The following is an 8,986-nucleotide window of genomic DNA, read 5'->3' on the forward strand; positions in this document are numbered from 1 at the left end:
TGGGATTCGATCACTTGACCTCGTAACAAATACATGGTAACTTACGACGTAGCCATTTTGGGGAGTTCCTATGTGACGCTCTTTGCGTCAAAGAGTCCACGTTTCGCACAGGGTTTAGCTCACCTGGGCCGACCCATTTAGCGTTCGCACGGTGGAAAACATGAAAAACAATTAACGCTTGCGCTGGGATTCGATCACTTGACCTCATAACAAATACATGGTAACTTACGACGTAGCCATTTTTGGGGAGTTCCTATGTGACGCTCTTTGCGTCAAAGAGTCCACGTTTCGCACAGGGTTTAACTCACCTGGGTTGACCCATTTAGCGTTCGCACGGTGGAAAACACGAAAAACAATTAATGCTCGCGCTGGGATTCGATCACTTCAGCTCGTAACAAAGAGCAAGCTGAGCTAGCCACTGCTTCAGATTAGCGCTTGTGGTAAACCTCCAGCGCAGCGCTAAAAGAACTAAACTACAGCGCTAAAAAGTTAAACATTTGTGAATTTTTTTCCCCAAAAACGAACGTACACGTGAGGATCGAACAGACGACCTCATACAACTAAACCAGGTCACTAGCGACCCTCGAACGTTTCACGAAAATAGGAACATTTTTGGGGATTCTCAAGCATTTTTCTAAAAAAGAAAAGAAATTGTAAACAATACCATATTTTGAAATTAAGACCAAATTCTAAAAAAACAAACATTTTCTGAAAGCAGGAACAAAAAAATTGAAATGAATTAGAAATTATGAACAATTTTTACAAAGCATGAACAATTTTGAAATTGCCCGAACATTTTTTGAATTTTTGAACAAAAACTGAAAACATGAAATTTTTTGAATTTGTGAAGAAATTTTGAAAGCTGGAACATTTTTGATAATTCTTGAAGATTTTTTGAATTTCAGAAAAAAAATTGAATATATTTTAAAATTCTCCAAACATTATTCGAATTTGGGAACGAATATTCATAAAAATATCTAGAGAGTATCGAGGCAAGAATAGAAGGAAGAAAGTGTATGGTGACTCCAAGAACACTTCCATGAGGCGATGATCACGATGAGGGGAGCAAGGTAAGAGGGGAGTGGTGGTGGTGTATAGGTGGAACACCTAATTCCTATGATTCCTCAGGGAGGGGGCGACGCGGGGGTGAGGCGGGAATTTCTTCATACAAGGTCAAAACTAAGTTCTTTCATGATTTACCCATGACCTAAACAACATCGTCCAATGAACCAATGTGAGTAATAATATTGAACATCATACGAGTTCTTAAATTCAGTTACAGAATGAACAGTATCCATAAAATTTAGGAACATTATAGTCCTCATTAAAGGCTTCGTTTATATTCGTATGGATAAATTGATGGTGCCTGCGCAAATGCGCATCCCACAACACTCTATAGATAAAGAATATGACGGTAAATCTTAAAGACCATTAAATTAAACAAACCGCTGAGATAACTTAAATATACATGTTAACTTACTACGTAGCCATTTTGTGCCGTGGGATATAAACTTGTGGACCTCAGTTGTTTTAGAGGTGGCTTCCCTGTTGGCTTTGTCAGGCAGCATCAAGTGACGATCCTTTGTGCTGAATTCCATCGTGCAAAAGTCACCTCGCACTTGCTCTCTGATTGCATCCTCCGCATTCTTCAACTCGGAAGCCGCAGCAGACTTGCAGTCAATCGTGGCTTGGAATCGCGTGAGAGAGGAGACGTGCTGGATGCCGAAGCTGAAATTTCCAAACAGAGACAGTGCTTCCCGTGCGCTGAATTCGAGAGAAAGCCTTCCGAGCTTCGGCATGGATCGTGGTGTGAACTCTAGCTGCGTCCCACCGTGTTGGCATATGAGCGAGAACACCTTCAGAGAGCTAAAGCCACCATCCGCGCCGACGATGCACCAGCCCGTTGTGCTCATTTTGGGCCGTGGGGTTGATGTTACCTGAAGAAACCAACTTGAGAAGGACTAGGTGAGGCAAGCCTCCCAGGGCACCGACACCTTCATCGTCCAACTGCAACATTTCAATATCCATGTGGGTAAGATTGAGAATGGACTTCATCTTGTGCGCGTCTGCTCGGGGGATCGGAGCGGAGAGCATCAACTCAAATCTTCGGAGCTGCGCTGGTGGAGGGAACTTGAGCTCCAAACCGAGCAAATCAAAGCGAAGTTGACAGTCAGGAGAGAGGGAAGTGAGCCTGGTGTACCTTGCAACCTTCTCAAGGAATAACTTGACACTTTGATGATGAGATAGCTGTGATCCATGCAACCTTACACCGAGGACCCTCAGCTGCTCTGATCTGTCCAGGAGCTATCACTGAATGGAGTTTACTCTTACTGTCGACACCGATGGTTGATACTTCCCCAAATCCCTGCATTTTCAGGATTTTTTCCGGCACTTTGACATGACCGTCGATTAGGAGATGCGGCAACATTTTCTGTTTAGCTATGGACGCAGGCAAGGTGCTCAGTTTTGTCGTCCGCCTCAAATCCAGGGTCTCCAACTGCCCTAGTTCTCCAATTTCCCCGAGCAACTTATCGATCGCAGTCCTTGCAACTCCTAGGTACCTCAGCAGAACCAACTCTTGAATGCCTTTTAGATGGCGGCTTCTCAGATTATCAGTATCTTGCAGATCAACAACTCGTAAAAGTTTGAAGGAAGGAAGAAGAGACGTCCCTTCTATTTTACCAGAAACTGTGAGGGCCGAACGACTAGCAACCCCTTCAATATCTCCCAAGACGGTGATGGATCACACTTTCCACAGGTGCACTGCGACCGAGGCCAAGGTGACATCTTGGTCTTGGTCGTTGTAGCGGTCCAGCAACAGTCGTCTGACAATATGCATGCTACCTGGAAACAGCCCGGAACTGAGATCAGCACCGAATGTAACAAAGTTGCCTTTGCTCGACAACAACTTGATGAACGGTGCAACCCATTGCCTGGTGCCCTGGTCATAATCGTAGCTGAACACCGGTCGGATCAGCCTCCTCGTGATAAGTGTTAGATGTGTATAGTTTCCTTGTGTACATCTCCATTGTATAAGGGTTTTTTTTACACTTTATCACATATATTTATGTACTGGCCTTTGGCCCTCAGTAAAGTTAGTTGCTCATTTATCGAACATGGTATCAGATGTTAGGTTCCCCTCTCTCCCGATTCCGGCCCTTCCCGTCGCGGATCCGGCTGACCCGGCCCGGTCGCTGCCACCTCTTGCCCGGCCGGCCCGCCATCCCTCGTCACGGCTTCGTCCCGCTCTCCCCAGCTGCCTAGCTGCCCCGCCGGAACCCGCTGCCCGGCTGCCTATCTCGAGCTCGTCCGGTGGCTGGCCGCTCCCTTGCACCTCCGCCGCTGACCAGCCAGGCTGCTCCTCCCCTTCCCGCTGGATCCGCTTCCTGCTGCTGCCGCCGGCCCCTGGCCTCTGCTCGCCTACGGGAGTGTGCGTGCCGGCTTCCCGCAAGCGGGCGCTCGATCCCGCGCCTGGGGGCTCGATCCCCTTGATCTCGCTTGGGCCTTCTCGCGAGCGGGCGCCCGATCCAGCGCGTGGGTGCTTGATCCCGCGTGGGATTTACTGTTCCCGTTGATTTCCAAAAAAAGAGACAGAAGGAGGCATATCTCATTATGTCATCTTCGGGCTATGTGGTTGTTCCTCGCTGCTCGGTGATCTTCGGTGGCACTAACTATGTTGAGTTTGTGGGCTTCATGCGCATCCATATGCGTGGACTCCTTATGTGGGGTGTTCTCTCTAGCGAGGTCCCTTGTCCGCCATGCCCGGTTGCGCCGGTGGCCTCAATCCCACCAGTGTCGCCGGTCCTTACTGCTGATGCTTCTCAGGCTGACTGGGATACTGCCAAGGCTCTCGATGATGCTGCGGTTGATGCTTATGATCAGCAGGTATCAACCTATTCTGATGCTCTTTCTGTCTACCGGGATGATCTGTCTGCATACACTCAGTGGTGCAATGATGATGCTCGAGCTGCTGTTGTTCTCACTGCGAGTGTCCTCCCTCAGTTTGCTTTGGAGTTCATGGGCCTCGACACTGTTGCAGTAATGTGGTCCTATCTTTGTCAGCGCTATCAGCCCTCTGGCGATGCTCTATACGTCTTTGTGGTGCGTCAGGAGCATGCTCTTCAGCAGGGTGACTCGTCTGTTGATGAGTTCTATTCACAGTGCTCTGCCATCTGGCGTCAACTTGACTCACTACGAACAGTTGTTTGTGGAACTTACTGTTGCTTTCAGACTACGCGGTCTGACTTGGAGTTTCAGAGGGTTCATGAGTTCTTATCTCGTCTCCGCTCTGAGTTTGAGCCTCGCCGTGCTCACCTGCTTGCTCATGATTGTGTTCCTCTCTCGGAGGTGCTTGCCAAGCTTCGTGCTGAGGAGACCCGCCTTCGCTCTGCGGGGCTGCTGGCAGTTCCGTCTGTGTTGGCTGCTCTGGCTCCTGTGTCCTCTGCTCGGCTCACTGCTCCACCACTCCTACCTACACCTTCAGGGGGGTGGGTCACCCTCCTTATGCTGAGAAGGGTCAGTCGCGTCGTGACACCTTCTGTGGCTACTGCTCTCGGCCAGGTCACCCAGAGTCGGATTGCCGTGAGAAGAAGCGAGATCAGAGGCGCTCCTCTCCCAGTAGGACTCCCGGATCTTCCTCGACTCCGTCACTCACTGACCAGGACATTTCTCGGCTTAAACGCCTTCTAACTTCCTCTGGTTCTTCACCGACAGGTTCTGCTGCTGCTGTGACTGCTTCCACCACTTCATCACCGTCGGCATCTACACTGTCAGGTACATCTTCGTGGGTTCTGGACTCTGGAGCTTCCTTTCATATGTCCTCTGATTCTTCAGCATTGTCTTCTCTTCGCCCTCTTGATTCTCCTATTAATGTTCTTAATGCCGATGGCACATCTTTTCCTGTTGCTAGTCGTGGTATTTTTTCGACTCCATCTTTTTCTGTTCCTAGTGTTTCACATGTTCCTCGCCTTACCATGAATCTTTTTTCCGCTGCCCAACTTACTGATTCTGATTGTCGGGTCATTCTTGATAACGATTCTTGCTCCATTCAGGACAGTCGCACCAAGGTTTTGGTTGGTGCTGGCCCCCGAAACCGTGAGTCCGAGGGGCTTTGGGAAGTTGACTGGCTTTGTGTTCCTTCCGCTGCCACCACTTCAGTCAGCTCTCATGCTCTTGCTGCCTCTTCGTCTGCGTCCTTCCAGCAGTGGCATCATCACCTTGGTCACATATGTGGCTCTCACTTGTCTTCCTTAGTGCGTCAGGGCCTATTAGGGTCTGTATCTGGAGATGTTTCTTTACCTTGTAATGGTTGTAGACTTGGCAAACAGACCCAGTTACATTATCCTATCAGTCAGCCGGTCTCTCAGCATCCTTTTGACTTAGTTCATTCTGATGTCTGGGGTCCATCCTCTTTTGATTTGAAAGGTGGTCATCGCTACTATGTTTTCTTTATTGATGATTTCTCTTGCTACACTTGGCTCTACTTCACGAAATCTCGTAGAGAGGTGCTCTCTATATACAAATGATTTGCCGCCATGGTTCACACTCAGTTTTCCACGCCTATTCGTACTTTTCGTGTTGACTCCACTTGAGAGTATATCTCCCAGCTGTAGTGTGGCTTCGCAGAATAGGGTACCCTCGCCCAGTTCTCCTGTCCTGGTGCTCATACTCAGAATGGCGTTGCCGAACGTAAGCATCGTCATATGCTTGAGACGGCTCGTGCGCTGATGATTGTCGCCTCTCTTCCACCCCATTTTTGGGCTGAGGCTATTTCTGCATCCACCTATCTCATCAACATTCAGCCATCGACTGCTCTACAGGGTGGTATTCCTATGGAGTGTCTCTGTGGTCGCTCTCCTGACTACTCAGCTCTTCGTATGTTTGGATGTGTGTGTTACATCCTTCTTACCCCGCGCGAGCGCACTAAACTGACTGCTCAGTCGGTTGAGCGTGTTTTTCTTGGCTACAGTGATGAGCACAAGGGCTATCGCTGTTGGGACCCTGTTGGTCGTCGCTTGCGCATCTCGCGTAATGTGACCTTTAATGAGTCTTGCTCTTTCTATCCACGTCCTTCTTCCTCGAACTTCTCTGTGGACGATATTTCTTTCCTTATTCTCCCCAATACACCCTCCTATGTGCCTCATGTTTCATCTCCTCCTGCCCCTCTTATTACTTCTCCTTCACCACTGACACCATCTTCCCCATCCTCCTCCTCCACCTCTCCACCACCATCACCAGTCCGTCGCCCTCTCTTACCGTTTCCTCTCCACTATACTCGTTGCCCTCGTTCTGAGGATGCTTCTCCTGATGCGCCTTCCACCTCTGGTGCACCTCCCTTCACGCCTCCCCCGGTTCATAACCTCCGTACTCGGTCTCGCCCCCCGCCTGATCGCTACTCTCCTGATCGGTACGGTCTCTCTGTTATTGCTGAGCCCACTTCCTATCGGACTGCCATCACTCAGCCTGAATGGTAGCTTGCGATGGTTGAAGAGCTTGCTGCCCTTGAGCGCTCTGGCACCTGGGATCTGGTTTCTCTCCCTTCCGGTGTTCGTCCCATCACCTGCAAGTGGGTCTACAAGATTAAGACTCGCTCTGATGGTTCTATTGAGCGCTACAAAGCGCGTCTTGTGGCCCATGGTTTTCAGCAGGAGCAGGGACGTGATTATGATGAGACATTTGCTCCTGTGGCTCACATGACCACTGTCTGCACCCTTCTTGCTGTGGCTTCTGTTCGTCATTGGTCCATCTCTCAACTTGATGTTCAAAACGCCTTTCTCAATGGCGAGTTGCGTGGGGAGGTCTACATGCAGCCACCACCGGGGTATTATGCTCCTGATGGTATGGTCTATAGACTTCGCCTCTGTGGTGACTGCCGCTGGTTTCTTACCCAGTGATCATGATCCCGCGTTGTTTGTTCACACGTCTCCTCGTGGTTAGACTCTTCTCCTTCTCTATGTTGATGACATGATCATCACTGGTGACGACTCTGACTATATTGCCTTTGTTAAGGCTTGCCTTCGCGACCAGTTCCTCATGACTGATCTTGGTCCACTTCGCTATTTTCTTGGGATTGAGATCTCCTCGACCTCTGATGGCTTCTACATCTCCCAAGAGAAATATATTCAAGATCTTCTTGCTCGTGCTGCTCTCGGTGATGAGCGCACGGTTGTGACTCCTATGGAGCTCAACGTTCAGCTTCGTGCCTCTGATGGTGACCCTCTTCCTAATCCCACTCGCTATCGTCACCTCGTTGGCAGTCTTGTCTATCTTGCTGTTACGCGTCCTGACATTTCCTATCCTGTCCACATCCTGAGTCAGTTTGTTTCAGCCCCCACCTCTGTCCACTATAGTCATCTCCTCCGTGTTCTACGCTATCTTCGCGGCACGATCTCTCAGCGCCTTTTCTTTTCCCGCTCCAGCTCTCTTGAGCTCTAGGCCTACTCTGATGCTACCTGGGCTAGTGATCCCTCTGATCGACGCTCGCTGTCTGCTTACTGTGTCTTTCTTGGTGGCTCTTTTATTGTCTGGAAGACAAAGGAACAGACTGCAGTTTCTCGCTCGAGTACAGATGCTGAGTTGCGAGCCATGGCTATGTTGACGGCTGAGGTGATCTGGTTAATTAAGGTGGTTACTTGAGGACTTTGGTGTGTCTACTACTACCTCGACTCCCCTACTGTCAGACAGTACCGGTGCTATCAGCATTGCGCGTGACCCGATGAAGCATGAACTCACCAAGCACATCGGTGTGGATGCCCACTTTGTGCGTGCTGCTGTGCAGGATCAGACTCTCGCTCTTCACTATGTGCCCTCTGAGTTACAGTTGGCTGACTTCTTCATGAAGGCACAGACTCGAGCGTAGCATGGCTTTTTCCTCTCCAAACTCGGTGTTGTTGATCCACCATGAGTTTGGGGGGGGGGGGGTGTGTTAGATGTCTATAGTTTCCTTGTGTACATCCCTATTGTATAAGAGGCTTTTCTGCACTTTATCACATCTGTATATGTACTGGCTTTGGCCCTCAGTAAAGCTAGTTCCTCATTTATCCAACAATAAGCTCGTTGAAGTATCTCTTCCCTGTTTCCCACAAACTGATTGATTCCTCTCTTGTTTGTTGACCTCTTCCTTCTCTATCTTTTCTAGGGATAAACCCTTCAGCTATCCATAGCCATGTCACACGATCTTTCCTAATGGTGTAATCTTCTCGAAAAACACTGAGGTACAGCAAGCAAGACTTCAAATGTACAGACAGAGCAGCATAACTCATCTGCAGTAGCTTCATCACCCCTTCTGACGTGAAGTATTGCTCCGCTGACGAAACAGTAGGCATCCTGAGCTCTGCCGGTTCTACGTAGCATTTCGTTGTTAATAATACGGTTGCAATAGTTATCGCCAATGGCATGTTACCACACATTCTGAATATGTTTCTGGTAAAGTCATCATAATGAGACAACCATTCGGTTTGTCGGTCTCTATCTGGATCTAAGTATAAAGATTTCTTCTCGCTGAGATCCTCCATCCGATAGATATATGTGGGACGAACAGAACAACGTTTGGCAACATCGTTGATGCAAGTCGTCACTAATACCAAACTTCCACGATTCTTATTGTTTTTTTTTTCAAAAAGGGGACTCTCCGGCCTCTGCATCAGACTGATGCACTGGCCCACATTTATTAATAAACGAAGAGGTTCAACAAGGTCTTAAAGCCTGAAAATAAATAATGGCAAGCTCACAAAGAGCCACAAGGCCAAAAAGCCATGACCGGCCGGCATAACAAAGATAGGTAAACTAATCGTCTATCCTACTACATGACCGCCATCCAAACCGGTTGAAGATATCCCGCGCTACCATCTCTTATTGGACAGATCCAGTAACCAAACGCTCCCTGGCCTCCGTCGGAGTGAGTAAGGACCACATACGGATCAGCGCGGTAGCTCGGAATAAAACCTGCAAAAAATGAATAGATGTTGTTCTGTTAAAAGTCAAATCA

At 48.8% G+C, this 8,986-nt stretch overlaps 1 pseudogene; it reads right to left on the reverse strand.

Moving 5' to 3' along the window:
* Positions 1-1,436: 1,436 nt before the first annotated feature.
* Positions 1,437-8,642, reverse strand: LOC119339569 (annotated as a pseudogene).
* Between the last annotated feature and the right edge of the window lie 344 nt (positions 8,643-8,986).

Source organism: Triticum dicoccoides, chromosome 7B, assembly GCF_002162155.2.
Source record: "Triticum dicoccoides isolate Atlit2015 ecotype Zavitan chromosome 7B, WEW_v2.0, whole genome shotgun sequence".
NCBI classification, from domain to species: domain Eukaryota; kingdom Viridiplantae; phylum Streptophyta; class Magnoliopsida; order Poales; family Poaceae; genus Triticum; species Triticum dicoccoides.